Genomic DNA, 18104 nt, shown 5'->3' with positions numbered 1-18104 from the left:
ATTAGTTATCTATTTTATGCATAGACATGTATACAGGTCAATCCCAATCTCCCAACTCATCCCACAACCACCACCCCATGGCTTCCCCCACTTTGTGTCCATACGTTTGTTCTCTGCCTCTGTGTCTCTATTTCAGCCCTGCAAACCAGTTCATCTGTACCATTTTTCTAGGTTCCACATATAGGCATTAATATACAATATTTGTTTTTCTCTTTTTGACTTACTTCACTCTGTATGACAGTCTCTAGATCCATCAACTTCTCTACAAATGACCCAGTTTCATTCCTTTTTATGGCTGAGTAATATTCCATTTTATATATGTACCACATCTTTATCCATTCGTCTGTCTGTGGCCATTTAGGTTGCTTCCATTACCTGGCTATTGTAAATAGTGCTGCAATGAACATTGTGGTGAATGTGTCTCTGTGATTTATGGTTTTCTCTGGGTAAATGCCCAGAAGTGGGATTGCTGGATCCTATGGTAATTCTCTTTTTAGTTTTTTAAAGGAACCTCCATACTGTTCTCCATAGTGACTGTATCAATTTACATTCCCACCAATAGCAGAAGAGGGTTCCTTTTGTCCACACCCTCCCCAGAATTTGTTGTTTGTAGATTATCTGATGATGCCGATTCTAACAGGTGTGAGGTCTTACCTCATTTTAGTTTTGATTTGCATTTCTCTAATAATTAGTGATGTTGAGCAGCTTTTCATGTGCGTCTTGGCCATCTCTGTGTCTTCTTTGAAGAAACGTCTCTTTAGATCTTCTGCCCATTTTTGTATTGGGTTGTTTGTTTTATTAATGTTAAGCTGCATGAGCTGTTTATATATATTGGAGATTAAACCTTTGTCCATTGATACGTTTGTGAACGTTTTCGCCCATTCTGAGGGTTGCCTTTTTCCATTGCCGTTTTTTTAACAAAGAAAGCAAGCAAAAGAAGCAGAACACTAATGTGCGTGAAATATGCCTCTTGAAATTGTCGTTTTGAAATATGGACGTCTTTGAATTTTTTGGTCGATATATGACCCCAGGATTTGTTTTCAGGGCAGGTGTCATTTACAGGCCTGTAATGATTTGGAATATCCACTGACCATTAGCGCTGGCATTAAACCTGCTGTTGTATTAAACGGCCACAAGGTGGCAGCAGTTCTCCCTTACCAAATCTGGTTACTAGGGCAGCAGAGCCTCAATGGAAGTCGCGTTCTAGATTGGAATGTAGAACGGAATGTGCCAGGAGAAAGCCCCTCAAGTTTGTCTCACTACTTCTTGTTCGTGTTTTTAATTTAATTTTTTATTTTTTATTGCAGCAAGTTTGAGTAAAACGTTTAGCTTGTTTTAGGTGTGCAAGAGATGGTTCTTTTACACATATACATATGTCTGTTCTTCCTGGGATCCTTTTCCCATGTACGTTATGACAGAATGTTGAGTAGTCTTCTCTTGGTACTCCGTAGGTCTTTGGTGATTATATACGTCTACTGTGTTTGTATATGTCTGTTAACCCCAATATCGTAATGAATTCAATCCTCACACCTTTCCTTTGGTGAACCATAAGTTTGTTTAATGAATCTGTGATTGCCCTTCTCCGTGGAAATATCTGCCCTGGTATCAATTTATAGGTAACACCTATAAGTGCTATGATATGATATTTGTCTTTCACTTTCTGACTTACTCCAAGTCACGTGATTACCTCGAGACTCATCTACGGTGCTGCAAATGGCATTGTGTCCTTTTTCTCCTTGGCGAATATTCTGTCTTAGCGAGGTCCATTTTCTGCAATGTGATTCCCTGAGGGCTGAGGATTAGCTGACCTGGGCAGCCTGACCCTGCCGGCAAGCCCTCCCCAGGTGTGCCTGGGTTGAGGTCAATATAAACAGCACTCCAGGCAGCAATAGCCCCTGCAGCTGTGCCTGACTCCATATTCTCTGCCCCGTCAGCAGTCTCGGGGCTGTGCTGCTGGGACGCTCTGAGGGTCCACGGCTTTGTGGGTGGCCCGGTGTGAGTGGGGCTCTGCTGGACTTTCTGCAGGAGTTGCCAGGCTGCCACCTATAAAGAAGAGGATGTGTCACCCATAACTTCCACTGGAATATATCTCCGGGCTGAGGTGAGGAAGGAAAAAAAGGAGTGGGGGCCGGGACAGGAGGGGTATCTCAGGCAGGCCAATGGAAAGCTTCCAGAAGAGCGCCCGTGGCCAGGACCATCCTGGCTGACCTGCAGGCACCAAGTTGGCCTGCGTGCTGTCGCTGGTGTGGCTCCACGGCCCTTCCTCTAGGCTTTCAAGCCCTTGTACATATTCAGGTGTTTCACCTGGGAAGGGTGGGAACAGTTCAGCAGCAGCTGGCCTGGAGCACAGCTCACGTTTACTCACAGAGGCCTCGCCACGGTCCCACAGCTTTGCAATAAGGACGCTCCTTGCGTGGGCGGCCGGGGCTGCTGGCTGTATGGGGGATGATTCCCCACCTCTGACCAATTTCAGAATTGTTTACCACTGGAGCAAGTGCCTAGGTTGTGTTTCCCTCTGTATAACTGTTAGGTTCAGCTTTTTTTCGCTTTTTTAGTTGAAGTTAGATTTTATTCCCCTTTTATGTATTTATGGATATAAGCATGGAACTAATTCATTCTTATAAATACATCAGTGTGAATGGAAGAACTTTTTTTCTGTTTTATTTTTACATTTTATTTTTGAAAATTTTGAAATTTAATTTTATTTATTTTTTATACAGTAGGTTATTATTAGTTATCTATTTTATGCATAGACATGTATACAGGTCAATCCCAATCTCCCAACTCATCCCACCACCACCACCCCATGGCTTCCCCCACTTTGTGTCCATAAGTTTGTTCTCTGCCTCTGTGTCTCTATTTCTGCCCTGCAAACCAGTTCATCTGTACCGTTTTTCTAGGTTCCACATATAGGCATTAATATACAATATTTGTTTTTCTCTTTCTCACTTACTTCACTCTGTATGACAGTCTCTAGATCCATCAACTTCTCTACAAATGACCCAGTTTCATTCCTTTTTATGGCTGAGTAATATTCCATTTTATATATGTACCACATCTTTATCCATTCGTCTGTCTGTGGCCATTTAGGTTGCTTCCTTTACCTGGCTATTGTAAATAGTGCTGCAATGAACATTGTGGTGAATGTGTCTCTGTGATTTATGGTTTTCTCTGGGTAAATGCCCAAAAGTGGGATTGCTGGATCCTATGGTAATTCTCTTTTTAGTTTTTTAAAGGAACCTCCATACTGTTCTCCATAGTGACTGTATGAATTTACATTCACACCAATAGCGGAAGAGGGTTCCTTTTGTCCACACCCTCGCCAGAATTTGTTGTTTGTAGATTATCTGATGATGCCGATTCTAACTGGTGTGAGGTCTTACCTCATTGTAGTTTTGATTTGCATTTCTCTAATAATTAGTGATGTTGAGCAGCTTTTCATGTGCGTCTTGGCCATCTCTGTGTCTTCTTTGAAGAAACGTCTCTTTAGATCTTCTGCCCATTTTTGTATTGGGTTGTTTGTTTTATTAATATTAAGCTGCATGAGCTGTTTATATATATTGGAGATTAAACCTTTGTCCATTGATACGTTTGTGAACGTTTTCGCCCATTCTGAGGGTTGCCTTTTTCCATTCCCGTTTTTTTAACAAAGAAAGCTAGCAAAAGAAGCAGAACACTAATGTGCGTGAAATATGCCTCTTGAAATTGTCGTTTTGAAATATGGACGTGTTTTGAATTTTTTGGTCGATATATGACCTCAGGATTTGTTTTCAGGGCAGGTGTCATTTACAGGCCTGTAATGATTTGGAATATCCACTGACCATTAGCGCTGGGATTAAAGCGGCTCTTGTGTGAAACGGCCACAAGGTGGCAGCAGTTCTCCCTTACCAAAGCTGGTTACTAGGGAAGCAGAGCCTCAATGGAAGTCGCGTTGTAGATTGGAATGTAGAACGGAATGTGCCAGGAGAAAGCCCCTCAGTTTTGTCTCACTACTTCTTGTTCGTGTTTTTAATTTAATTTTTTATTTTTTATTACAGCAAGTTTGAGTACAACGTTTAGCTTGTTGTAGGTGTGCAAGAGGTGGTTCTTTTACACATATACATATGTCTGTTCTTCCTGGGATCCTTTTCGCGTGTACGTTATGACAGAATGTTGAGTAGTCTTCTCTTGGTACTCCGTAGGTCTTTGGTGATTATATACGTCTACTGTGTTTGTATATGTCTGTTAACCCCAATATCGTAATGAATTCAATCCTCACACCTTTCCTTTGGTGAACCATAAGTTTGTTTAATGAATCTGTGATTGCCCTTCTCCGTGGAAATATCTGCCCTGGTATCAATTTATACGTAACACCTATAAGTGATATGATATGATATGTGTCTTTCACTTTCTGACTTACTCCAAGTCACGTGATTACCTCTAGACTCATCTACGGTGCTGCAAATGGCATTGTGTCCTTTTTTTCCTTGGCGAATATTCTGTCTTAGCGAGGTCCATTTTCTGCAATGTGATTCCCTGAGGGCTGAGGATTAGCTGACCTGGGCAGCCTGACCCTGCCGGCAAGCCCTCCCCAGGTGTGCCTGGGTTGAGGTCAATATAAACAGCACTCCAGGCAGCAATAGCCCCTGCAGCTGTGCCTGACTCCATATTCTCGGCCCCGTCAGCAGTCTCGGGGCTGTGCTGGTGGGAGGGTGTGAGGGTCCACGGCTTTGTGGGTGGCCCGGTGTGAGAGGGGCTCTGCTGGACATTCTGCAGGAGTTGCCAGGCTGCCACCTGTAAAGAAGAGGATGTGTCACCCATAACTTCCACTGGAATATCTCTCCGGGCTGAGGTGAGGAAGGAAAAAAAGAAGTGGGGGCCGGGACAGGAGGGGTATCGCAGGCAGGGCAATGGAAAGCTTCCAGAAGAGCGCCCGTGGCCAGGACCATCCTGGCTGACCTGCAGGCACCAGGTTGGCCTGCGTGCTGTCGCTCGTGTGGCTCCATGGCCCTTCCTCTAGGCTTTCAAACCCTTGTACATATTCAGGTGTTTCACCTGGGAAGGGTGGGAACAGTTCAGCAGCAGCTGGCCTGGGGCTCAGCTCACGTTTACTCACAGAGGCCTCGGCACGGTCCCACAGCTTTGCAATAAGGACGCTCCTTGCGTGGGCGGGCGGGGCTGCTGGCTGTATGGGGGATGATTCCCCACCTCTGACCAATTTCAGAATTGTTTACCACTGGAGCAAGTGCCTTGGTTGTGTTTCCCTCTGTATAACTGTTAGGTTCAGCTTTTTTTTTCTTTTTTGGTTCAAGTTAGATTTTATTCCCATTTTATATATTTATGGATATAAGCATGGAAATAATTCATTCTTATAAATACATCAGTGTGAATGGAAGAACTTTTTTTCTGTTTTATTTTTACATTTTATTTTTTAAAATTTTGAAATTTAATTTTAGTTATTTTTTTATACAGTAGGTTATTATTAGTTATCTATTTTATGCATAGACATGTATACAGGTCAATCCCAATCTCCCAACTCATCCCACCACCACCACCCCATGGCTTCCCCCACTTTGTGTCCATACGTTTGTTCTCTGCCTCTGTGTCTCTATTTCTGCCCTGCAAACCAGTTCATCTGTACCGTTTTTCTAGGTTCCACATATAGGCATTAACATACAATATTTGTTTTTCTCTTTCTGACTTACTTCACTCTGTATGACAGTCTCTAGATCCATCAACATCTCTACAAATGACCCAGTTTCATTCCTTTTTATGGCTGAGTAATATTCCATTTTATATATGTACCACATCTTTATCCATTCGTCTGTCTGTGGGCATTTAGGTTGCTTTCTTTACCTGGCTATTGTAAATAGTGCTGCAATGAACATTGTGGTGATTGGGTCTCTGTGATTTATGGTTTTCTCTGGGTAAATGCCCAGAAGTGGGATTGCTGGATCCTATGGTAATTCTCTTTTTAGTTTTTTAAAGGAACCTCCATACTGTTCTCCATAGTGACTGTATCAATTTACATTCCCACCAATAGCGGAAGAGGGTTCCTTTTGTCCACACCCTCCCCAGAATTTGTTGTTTGTAGATTATCTGATGATGCCGATTCTAACTGGTGTGAGGTCTTACCTCATTGTAGTTTTGATTTGCATTTCTCTAATAATTAGTGATGTTGAGCAGCTTGTCATGTGCGTCTTGGCCATCTCTGTGTCTTCTTTGAAGAAACGTCTCTTTAGATCTTCTGCCCATTTTTGTATTGGGTTGTTTGTTTTATTAATATTAAGCTGCATGAACTGTTTATATATATTGGAGATTAAACCTTTGTCCATTGATTCGTTTGTGAACGTTTTCGCCCATTCTGAGGGTTGCCTTTTTCCATTCCCGTTTTTTTAACAAAGAAAGCAAGCAAAAGAAGCAGAACACTAATGTGCGTGAAATATGCCTCTTGAAACTGTCGTTTTGAAATATGGACGTCTTTTGAATTTTTTGGTCGATATATGACCCCAGGATTTGTTTTCAGGGCAGGTGTCATTTACAAGCCTGTAATGATTTGGAATATCCACTGACCATTAGCGCTGGGATTAAAGCTGCTCTTGTGTGAAACGGCCACAAGGTGGCAGCAGTTCTCACTTACCAAAGCTGGTTACTAGGGCAGCAGAGCCTCAATGGAAGTCGCGTTCTAGATTGGAATGTAGAACGGAATGTGCCAGGAGAAAGTCCCTCAAGTTTGTCTCACTACTTCTTGTTCGTGTTTTTAATTTAATTTTTTATTTTTTATTACAGCAAGTTTGAGTACAACGTTTAGCTTTTTGTAGGTGTGCAAGAGGTGGTTCTTTTACACATATACATATGTCTGTTCTTCCTGGGATCCTTTTCCTATGTACGTTATGACAGAATGTTGAGTAGTCTTCTCTTGGTACTCCGTAGGTCTTTGGTGATTATATACGTCTACTGTGTTTGTATATGTCTGTTAACCCCAATATCGTAATGAATTCAATCCTCACACCTTTCCTTTGGTGAACCATAAGTTTGTTTAATGAATCTGTGATTGCCCTTCTCCGTGGAAATATCTGCTCTGGTATCAATTTATACGTAACACCTATAAGTGATATGATATGATATGTGTCTTTCACTTTCTGACTTACTACAAGTCACGTGATTACCTCTAGACTCATCTACGGTGCTGCAAATGGCATTGTGTCCTTTTTTTCCTTGGCGAATATTCTGTCTTAGCGAGGTCCATTTTCTGCAATGTGATTCCGTGAGGGCTGAGGATTAGCTGACCTGGGCAGCCTGACCCTGCCGGCAAGCCCTCCCCAGGTGTGCCTGGGTTGAGGTCAATATAAACAGCACTCCAGGCAGCAATAGCCCCTGCAGCTGTGCCTGACTCCATATTCTCTGCCCCGTCAGCAGTCTCGGGGCTGTGCTGCTGGGACGCTGTGAGGGTCCACGGCTTTGTGGGTGGCCCGGTGTGAGTGGGGCTCTGCTGGACTTTCTGCAGGAGTTGCCAGGCTGCCACCTGTAAAGAAGAGGATGTGTCACCCATAACTTCCACTGGAATATCTCTCCGGGATGAGGTGAGGAAGGAAAAAAAGGAGTGGGGGCCGGGACAGGAGGGGTATCTCAGGCAGGGCCATGGAAAGCTTCCAGAAGAGCGCCCGTGGCCAGGACCATCCTGGCTGACCTGCAGGCACCACGTCGGCCTGCGTGCTGTCGCTGGTGTGGCTCCACGGCCCTTCCTCTAGGCTTTCAAGCCCTTGTACATATTCAGGTGTTTCACCTGGGAAGGGTGGGAACAGTTCAGCAGCAGCTGGCCTGGGGCTCAGCTCACGTTTACTCACAGAGGCCTCGGCACGGTCTCCCAGCTTTGCAATGAGGATGCTCCTTGCGTGGGTGGGCGGGGCTGCTGGCTGTATGGGAGATGATTCCCCACCTCTGACCAATTTCAGAATTGTTTACCACTGGAGCAAGTGCCTTGGTAGTGTTTTCCTCTGTATAATTCTTAGGTTCGGTTTTTTTTTTTCTTTTTTGGTTCAAGTTAGATTTTATTCCTCATTTATGTATTTATAGATATAAGCATGGAAATAATTCATTCGTATAAATACATCAGTGTGAATGGAAGAACTTTTTTTCTGTTTTATTTTTACATTTTATTTTTTAAATTTTGAAATTTAATTTTAGTTATTTTTTTATACAGTAGGTTATTATTAGTTATCTATTTTATGCATAGACATGTATACAGGTCAATCCTAATCTCCCAACTCATCCCACCACCACCACCCCATGGCTTCCCCCACTTTGTGTCCATACGTTTGTTCTCTACCTCTGTGTCTCTATTTCTGCCCTGCAAACCAGTTCATCTCTACCATTTTTCTAGGTTCCACATATAGGCATTAATATACAATATTTGTTTTTCTCTTTCTGACTTACTTCACTCTGTATGACAGTCTCTAGATCCATCAACTTCTCTACAAATGACCCAGTTTCATTCCTTTTTATGGCTTAGTAATATTCCATTTTGTATATGTACCACATCTTTATCCATTCGTCTGTCTGTGGGCATTTAGGTTGCTTCCATTTCCTGGCTATTGTAAATAGTGCTGCAATGAACATTGTGGTGAATGTGTCTTTGTGATTTATGGTTTTCTCTGGGTATATGCCCAGAAGTGGGATTGCTGGATCCTATGGTAATTCTCTTTTTAGTTTTTTAAAGGAACCTCCATACTGTTCTCCATAGTGACTGTATCAATTTACATTCCCACCAATAGTGGAAGAGGGTTCCTTTTGTCCACACCGTCCCCAGAATTTGTTGATTGTAGATTATCTGATGATGCCGATTCTAACAGGTGTGAGGTCTTACCTCATTGTAGTTTTGATTTGCATTTCTCTAATAATTAGTGATGTTGAGCAGCTTTTCATGTGCGTCTTGGCCATCTCTGTGTCTTTGAAGAAACGTCTCTTTAGATCTTCTGCCCATTTTTGTATTGGGTTTTTTGTTGTATTAATATTAAGCTGCATGAGCTGTTTATATATATTGCAGATTAAACCTTTGTCCATTGATTCGTTTGTGAACGTTTTCGCCCATTCTGAGGGTTGCCTTTCTCCATTCCCGTTTTTTTAACAAAGAAAGAAAGAAAGCAAAAGAAGCAAAACACTAATGTGCGTGAAATATGCCTCTTGAAACTGTCGTTTTGAAATATGGACGTCTTTTGAATTTTTTGGTCGATATATGACCCCAGGATTTGTTTTCAGGGCAGGTGTCATTTACAGGCCTGTAATGATTTGGAATATCCACTGACCATTAGCGCTGGGATTAAAGCTGCTGTTGTGTGAAACGGCCACAAGGTGGCAGCAGTTCTCCCTTACCAAATCTGGTTACTAGGGCAGCAGAGACTCAATGGAAGTCGCTTTCTAGATTGGAATGTAGAACGGAATGTGCCAGGAGAAAGCCCCTCAAGTTTGTCTCACTACTTCTTGTTCGTGTTTTTAATTTAATTTTTTATTTTTTATTACAGCAAGTTTGAGTACAACGTTTAGCTTGTTGTAGGTGTGCAAGAGGTGGTTCTTTTACACATATACATATGTCTGTTCTTCCTGGGCTCCTTTTCCCGTGTACGTTATGACAGAATGTTGAGTAGTCTTCTCTTGGTACTCCGAGGGCTTTGTTGATTATATACGTCGACTGTGTTTGTATATGTCTGTTAACCCCAATATCGTAATGAATTCAATCCTCACACCTTTCCTTTGGTGAACCATAAGTTTTTTTAATGAATCTGTGATTGCCCTTCTCCGTGGAAATATCTGCCCTGGTATCAATTTATACGTAACACCTATAAGTGATATGATATGATATGTGTCTTTCACTTTCTGACTTACTCCAAGTCACGTGATTACCTCTAGACTCATCTACGGTGCTGCAAATGGCATTGTGTCCTTTTTTTCCTTGGCGAATATTCTGTCTTAGCGAGGTCCATTTTCTGCAAAGTGATTCCCTGAGGGCTGAGGATTAGCTGACCTGGGCAGCCTGACCCTGCCGGCAAGCCCTCCCCAGGTGTGCCTGGGTTGAGGTCAATATAAACAGCACTCCAGGCAGCAACAGCCCCTGCAGCTGTGCCTGAATCCATGTTCTCTGCCCCGTCAGCAGTCTCGGGGCTGTGCTGGTGGGAGGGTGTGAGGGTCCACGGCTTTGTGGGTGGCCCGGTGTGAGTGGGGCTCTGCTGGACTTTCTGCAGGAGTTGTCAGGCTGCCACCTGTAAAGAAGAGGATGTGTCACCCATAACTTCCACTGGAATATCTCTCCGGGCTGAGGTGAGGAAGGAAAAATAGGAGTGGGGGCCGGGACAGGAGGGGTATCTCAGGCAGGGCAATGGAAAGCTTCCAGAAGAGCGCCCGTAGCCAGGACCTTCCTGGCTGACCTGCAGGCACAAAGTTGGCCTGCGTGCTGTCGCTGGTGTGGCTCCACGGCCCTTCCTCTAGGCTTTCAAGCCCTTGTACATATTCAGGTGTTTCACCTGGGAAGGGTGTGAACAGTTAAGCAGCAGCTGGCCTGGGGCACAGCTCACGTTTACTCACAGAGGCCTCGCCACGGTCCCACAGCTTTGCAATAAGGACGCTCCTTGCGTGGGCGGGCGGGGCTGCTGGCTGTATGGGGGATGATTCCCCACCTCTGACCAATTTCAGAATTGTTTACCACTGGAGCAAGTGCCTTGGTTGTGTTTCCCTCTGTATAACTGTTAGGTTCAGCTTTTTTTTTCTTTTTTGGTTCAAGTTAGATTTTATTCCCCTTTTATGTATTTATGGATATAAGCATGGAACTAATTCATTCTTATAAATACATCAGTGTGAATGGAAGAACTTTTTTTCTGTTTTATTTTTACATTATATTTTTAAAAATTTTGAAATTTAATTTTATTTATTTTTTTATACAGTAGTTTATTATTAGTTATCTATTTTATGCATAGACATGTATACAGGTCAATCCCAATCTCCCAACTCATCCCACAACCACCACCCCATGGCTTCCCCCACTTTGTGTCCATACGTTTGTTCTCTGCCTCTGTGTCTCTATTTCAGCCCTGCAAACCAGTTCATCTGTACCATTTTTCTAGGTTCCACATATAGGCATTAATATACAATATTTGTTTTTCTCTTTCTGACTTACTTCACTCTGTATGACAGTCTCTAGATCCATCAACTTCTCTACAAATGACCCAGTTTCATTCCTTTTTATGGCTGAGTAATATTCCATTTTATATATGTACCACATCTTTATCCATTCGTCTGTCTGTGGCCATTTAGGTTGCTTCCATTACCTGGCTATTGTAAATAGTGCTGCAATGAACATTGTGGTGAATGTGTCTCTGTGATTTATGGTTTTCTCTGGGCAAATGCCCAGAAGTGGGATTGCTGGATCCTATGGTAATTCTCTTTTTAGTTTTTTAAAGGAACCTCCATACTGTTCTCCATAGTGACTGTATCAATTTACATTCCCACCAATAGCAGAAGAGGGTTCCTTTTGTCCACACCCTCCCCAGAATTTGTTGTTTGTAGATTATCTGATGATGCCGATTCTAACAGGTGTGAGGTCTTACCTCATTTTAGTTTTGATTTGCATTTCTCTAATAATTAGTGATGTTGAGCAGCTTTTCATGTGCGTCTTGGCCATCTCTGTGTCTTCTTTGAAGAAACGTCTCTTTAGATCTTCTGCCCATTTTTGTATTGGGTTGTTTGTTTTATTAATATTAAGCTGCATGAGCTGTTTATATATATTGGAGATTAAACCTTTGTCCATTGATACGTTTGTGAACGTTTTCGCCCATTCTGAGGGTTGCCTTTTTCCATTCCCGTATTTTTAACAAAGAAAGCAAGCAAAAGAAGCAGAACACTAATGTGCGTGAAATATGCCTCTTGAAATTGTCGTTTTGAAATATGGACGTCTTTGAATTTTTTGGTCGATATATGACCCCAGGATTTGTTTTCAGGGCAGGTGTCATTTACAGGCCTGTAATGATTTGGAATATCCACTGACCATTAGCGCTGGGATTAAACCTGCTGTTGTATTAAACGGCCACAAGGTGGCAGCAGTTCTACCTTACCAAATCTGGTTACTAGGGCAGCAGAGCCTCAATGGAAGTCGCATTCTAGATTGGAATGTAGAACGGAATGTGCCAGGAGAAAGCCCCTCAAGTTTGTCTCACTACTTCTTGTTCCTGTTTTTAATTTAATTTTTTATTTTTTAATTGCAGCAAGTTTGAGTACAACGTTTAGCTTGTTGTAGGTGTGCAAGAGGTGGTTCTTTTACACATATACATATGTCTGTTCTTCCTGGGATCCTTTTCCCATGTACGTTATGACAGAATGTTGAGTAGTCTTCTCTTGGTACTCCGTAGGTCTTTGGTGATTATATACGTCTACTGTGTTTGTATATGTCTGTTAACCCCAATATCGTAATGAATTCAATCCTCACACCTTTCTTTGGTGAACCATAAGTTTGTTTAATGAATCTGTGATTGCCCTTCTCCGTGGAAATATCTGTCCTGGTATGAATTTATACGTAACACCTATAAGTGATATGATATTATATGTGTCTTTCACTTTCTGACTTACTCCAAGTCACGTGATTACCTCTAGACTCATCTATGGTGCTGCAAATGGCATTGTGTCCTTTTTTTCCTTGGCGAACATTCAGTCTTAGCGAGGTCCATTTTCTGCAATGTGATTCCCTGAGGGCTGAGGATTAGCTGACCTGGGCAGCCTGACCCTGCCGGCAAGCCCTCCCCAGGTGTGCCTGGGTTGCGGTCAATATAAACAGCACTCCAGGCAGCAATAGCCCCTGCAGCTGTGCCTGACTCCATATTCTCTGCCCCGTCAGCAGTCTCGGGGCTGTGCTGCTGGGACGCTCTGAGGGTCCACGGCTTTGTGGGTGGCCCGGTGTGAGTGGGGCTCTGCTGGACTTTCTGCAGGAGTTGCCAGGCTGCCACCTATAAAGAAGAGGATGTGTCACCCATAACTTCCACTGGAATATATCTCCGGGCTGAGGTGAGGAAGGAAAAAAAGGAGTGGGGGCCGGGACAGGAGGGGTATCTCAGGCAGGCCAATGGAAAGCTTCCAGAAGAGCGCCCGTGGCCAGGACCATCCTGGCTGACCTGCAGGCACCAAGTTGGCCTGCGTGCTGTCGCTGGTGTGGCTCCACGGCCCTTCCTCTAGGCTTTCAAGCCCTTGTACATATTCAGGTGTTTCACCTGGGAAGGGTGGGAACAGTTCAGCAGCAGCTGACCTGGGGCTCAGCTCACCTTTATTCAGAGATGCCTCGGCTCGGTCACCCAGCTTTGCAATGAGGACGCTCCTTGTGTGGGGTGTGTGTTGATGGCTGTATGGGAGATGATTCCCTACCTCTGACCAATTTCAATATTGTTTACCGTTGGAACAAGTGCCCTGATAGGGTTTTCCTCTGTATAACTGGTGGGTTCAGGTTTTTTTTTCGTTTATGGTTCCAGTTAGATTTTATTCCTCTTTTATGTATTTATAGATATAAGCATGGAAATAATTCATTCCTATAAATACATCTGTGTGAAGGGAAGAATTTTTTCTGTTTTATTTTTAAATTTTATATTTTAAAATTTTGAAATTTAATTTTATTTACTTTTTTATACAGCGGGTTATTATTAGTTATGTATTTTATGCAGATACATGTATACACGTCAATCTCAAACTCCCAACTCATCCCACCAATACCACCCCATGGCTTCCCACAATAGGTGTCCATACGATTGTTCTCTACCTCTGTGTCTCTATTTCTGCCCTGCAAACCAGTTCATCTGTACCATTTTTAGGTTCCACATATATGCATTAATATACAATATTTGTTTTCCTCTTTCTGACTTACTTCATTCTGTATGACAGTCTCTAGATCCTTCGATGTCTCTACAAATGACCCAGTTTCATTCCTTTTTATGGCCGAGTAATATTCCATTTTATATATGTACCCCATCTTTATCCATTCATCTGTCTGTGGGCATTTAGGTTGCTTCCATTACCTGGCTATTGTAAATAGTGCTGCAATGAACCTTGTGGTGAATGTGCCTTTTTGATTTATGGTTGTCTCTGGGTATATGCCCAACAGTGGGATTGCTGGGTCAGATGGTAATTCTATTTCTAGTTTTTTAAAGGAAACTCCATACTGTTCTCCATAGTGACTGTATCAATTTACATTCCCACCAATAGTGGAAGAGGGCTCCTTTTGTCCACACCCTCCCCAGAATTTGTTGTTTGTAGATTTTCTGATGGTGCCGATTCTAACAGGTGTGAGGTGATACCTCATTGTAGTTTTGATTTGCATTTCTCTAATAATTAGTGCTCTTGAGCAGCTTTTCATGTGCGTCTTGGCCATCTCTGTGTCTTCTTTGAAGAAACGTCTCTTTAGATCTTCTGCCCATTTTTGTATTGGGTTGTTTGTTTTTTTAATAAGCTGCATGAGCTGTTTATATATATTGGAGATTAAACCTTTGTCCATTGATTCGTTTGCAACTATTTTCGCCCCTTTTGAGGGATGTCTTTTTCCTTTCCCGTTTTTTTAACCAAAAAAGAAAAAACGAAAAAGAAGTAGAAAACTAATGTGCGTAAAATATGCCTTTTGAAACGGTCGTTTTGAAATATGGACGTCCTTTGAATTTTTTGGTCGATATGTGACCCCAGAATTTGTTTTCAGGGCAGTTGTCATTTACACGCCTGCAATGATTTTGAATATCAACTGACCATTAGCGCTGGGATTAAAGCTGCTGTTGTGTGAAACGGCCACAAGGTGGCAGCAGTTCTCCCTTACCAATTCTGGTTACTAGGGCAACAGAGCCTCAATGGAAGTCGTGTTCTAGAATGGAATTTAGAATGGAATGTGCCAGGAGAAAACCCCTCAAGTTTGTCTCCCTACTTCTTGTTCGTGTTTTTAATTTAATTTTTATTTTTTATTACAGCAAGTTTGATTACAATGTTTGGCTTGTTGTAGGTGTGGAAGATGTGGTTCTTTTACACATATACAGATGTCGGTTTTTCCTGGGATCCTTTTCCCATGTACCTTATGACAGAATGTTGAGTAGTCTTTTGGTATTCCGTAGGTCTTTGGTGATTATATATGTCACCTGTGTTTGTATAAGTCTGTTAACCCCGATATCGTAATGAAACCAATCCTCACAACTTTCCACTGGAGAACCATGAGTTTGTTTAATGAATCTCTGATTGCCCTTCTCGGTGGAAATATCTGCCCTGGTATCCATTTTTAGGTAACACCTATAAGTGATATGATATGATATGTGTCTTTCACTTTCTGACTTACTACATGTAACGTGATTACCTCTAGACTCATCTACGGTGCTGCAAAAGGCATTGTGTGCTTTTTTTCCTTGCCTTCTATTCTGACTTAGCGAGGTCCCTTTTCAACAATGTGCTTCCCTGCGGGTTGTGGATTAGCTGACGTTGGCAGCCTTATCCTGCCGGCCGACCCTCCCCAGGTGTGCCTGGTTGAGGTCAATATAAACAGCGCTCCAGGCAGCAATAGCCCCTGAAGCTGTTCCTGACTCCATATTCTCTGCCCCGTCAGCACTCTTGGGGCTGTGCTGGTGGGAGGGAGTGAGGGGCCACAGCTTTGTTGGTGGCCCGGTGTGAGTTGGGTTCTGCTTGCCTTTCTGAAGGAGTTGCCAGGCTGCCTCCTGTAAGGAGGAGGATGTGTCACCCATACCTTCCGCTGGAATATCTCTCCGGACAGAGGTGAGGAAGGAAAAAAGCAGTGGGGGCCGGGACAAGTGGGGTATCTCAGGCAGTACAATGGAAAGCTTCCGGAAGAGCGCCCGGGGCCAGGACCACCCTGGCTGGCCTGCAGGCACCAAGTTGGCCTGCGTGCTGTCGCTGGTGTGGCTCCACGGCCCTTCCTCTAGTCTTTCAAGCCCTTGTACATATTCACGTGTTTTACCTGGGAAGGGTGGGAACAGTTCAGCAACAGCTGGCCTGGGGCTCAGCTCACCTTTGTTCAGTGATGCATCGGCTCGGTCCCCCCGCTTTGCAATGAGGAAGCTCCTTGTGTGGGGTGTGGGTTGCTGCCTGTATGGGAGATGATTCCCCACCTCTGAACAATTTCAATATTGTTTACCGTTGGAGCAAGTGCCCTGATAGTGTTTTTCTCTGTATAACTGGTCGGTTCAGGTTTTTCTTCGTTTATGGTTCAAGTTAGCTTTTATTCCTCTTTTATGTATTTATAGATATAAGCATGGAAATAATTCATTCCTATAAATACATCTGTGTGAAGGGAAGAACTTTTTTCTGTTTTATTTTTAAATTTTATTTTTTATAATTTTGAAATTTAATTTTATTTACTTTTTTATACAGCTGGTTATTATTAGTTATGTGTTTTATGCATATACATGTATACAGGTCAATCTCAATCTCCCAACTCATCCCACCACCACCACCCCATGGCTTCCCACACTTGGTGTCCATACGTTTGTTCTCTACCTCTGTGTCTCTATTTCTTCCCTGCAAACCAGTTCATCTGTACAATTTTTAGGTTCCACATATATGCATTAATATACAATATTTGTTTTCCCCTTTCTGACTTACTTCATTCTGTATGACAGTCTCTAGATCCATCGATGTCTCTACAAATGACCCAGATTCATTCCTTTTTATGGCCGAGTAATATTCCATTTTATATATGTACCCCATCTTTATCCATTCATCTGTCTTTGGGCGTTTAGGTTGCTTCCATTACCTGGCTATTGTAAATAGTGCTGCAATGAACATTGTGGTGAATGTGCCTTTTTGATTTATGGTTTTCTTTGGGTATATGCCCAGAAGTGGAATTGCTGGATCAGATGGTAATTCTATTTCTAGATTTTTTAAGGAAACTCCATAGTGTTCTCCATAGTGACTCTATCAATTTACATTCCCACCAATAGTGGAAGAGGGCTCCTTTTGTCCACACCCTCCCCAGAATTTGTTGTTTGTAGATTTTCTGATGATGCCGATTCTAACAGGTGTGAGGTGATACCTCATTGTAGTTTTGATTTGCATTTCTCTAATAATTAGTGCTCTTGAGCAGCTTCTCATGTGCGTCTTGGCCATCTCTGTGTCTTCTTTGAAGAAACGTCTCTTGAGATCTTCTGCCCATTTCTGTATTGGGAGGGTCGTGGGATGGTCAGGCTGTGTGCTGACGCACGTGTCAGTGCCAGCGTAAGGGCCAGGAGTAGGGTACAGCATAGAGTAACGTGTAGGGCTGGTGGTGGGTTTCCATTCCGGGCTAGGGTTAGGGTTAGGGAACGGCAAGGTTTAGGGAACAGGTGAGCATAGGGACACGTGGGAGAGGCAGGCTACGTGCTGACAAACGTGTCAGTGCCAGCGTAAGGGTCAGGAGTAAAGTATGGTGTAGGGCTGGTGGTGGGTTTCCATTCCGTGCTAGGGTTAGGGTTAGGGAACGGCAAGGCTTAGGGCACAGCTGAGGGTACAGAAACGTGGGAGGGTCAGGCTATGTGCTGACGCACGGTTCAGTGCCAGTGTACGGGCCAGGATTAGGGTACGGAGTAGGGTAAGGTGTAGGGCTGTTGGTGGGTTTCTGTTCCGGGTTAGGGTTAGGGAACGGCAAGGCTTAGGGCACAGGTAAGGGTACGGAAACGAGGGAGAGGCATGCTACGTGCTGACACACGGGTCAGTGCCAGCGTACGCGCCAGAATTAGGGTACGGCGTAGGGTAAGGTGTAGGGCTGGTGGTGGGTTTCTGTTCCAGGGTAGGGTTAGGGTTAGGGATCGGCAAGGCTTAGGGCACAGGTGAGGGTATGGAAACATGGGAGTGGCAGGCTACGTGCTTACACAAGGGTCAGTTCCAGTGTACGGCCCTGGAGTAGGGTACGGCGTAGGGTAAGGTGTAGGGCTGGTGGTGGGTTTCCGTTCCCGGCTAGGGTTAGGGTTAGGGAATGGGAAGGCTTAGGGCACAGGTGAGGGTACAGAAACGTGGGAGGGTCAGGCTACGTGCTGACGCAAGTGTCAGTGCCAGCGTACGGCCCAGGAATAGGGTATGGCGTAGGGTAAAGTGTAGGGTTAGGGTTAGGGAACAGCAAGGCTTAGGGCACAGGTGAGGGT

This window comes from Mesoplodon bidens (genome assembly GCF_964165515.1).
Source record: "Mesoplodon bidens genome assembly, contig: HAP1_SCAFFOLD_593, whole genome shotgun sequence".
NCBI classification, from domain to species: Eukaryota; Metazoa; Chordata; class Mammalia; order Artiodactyla; family Ziphiidae; genus Mesoplodon; species Mesoplodon bidens.
This window is presented reverse-complemented; position numbering follows the sequence as displayed.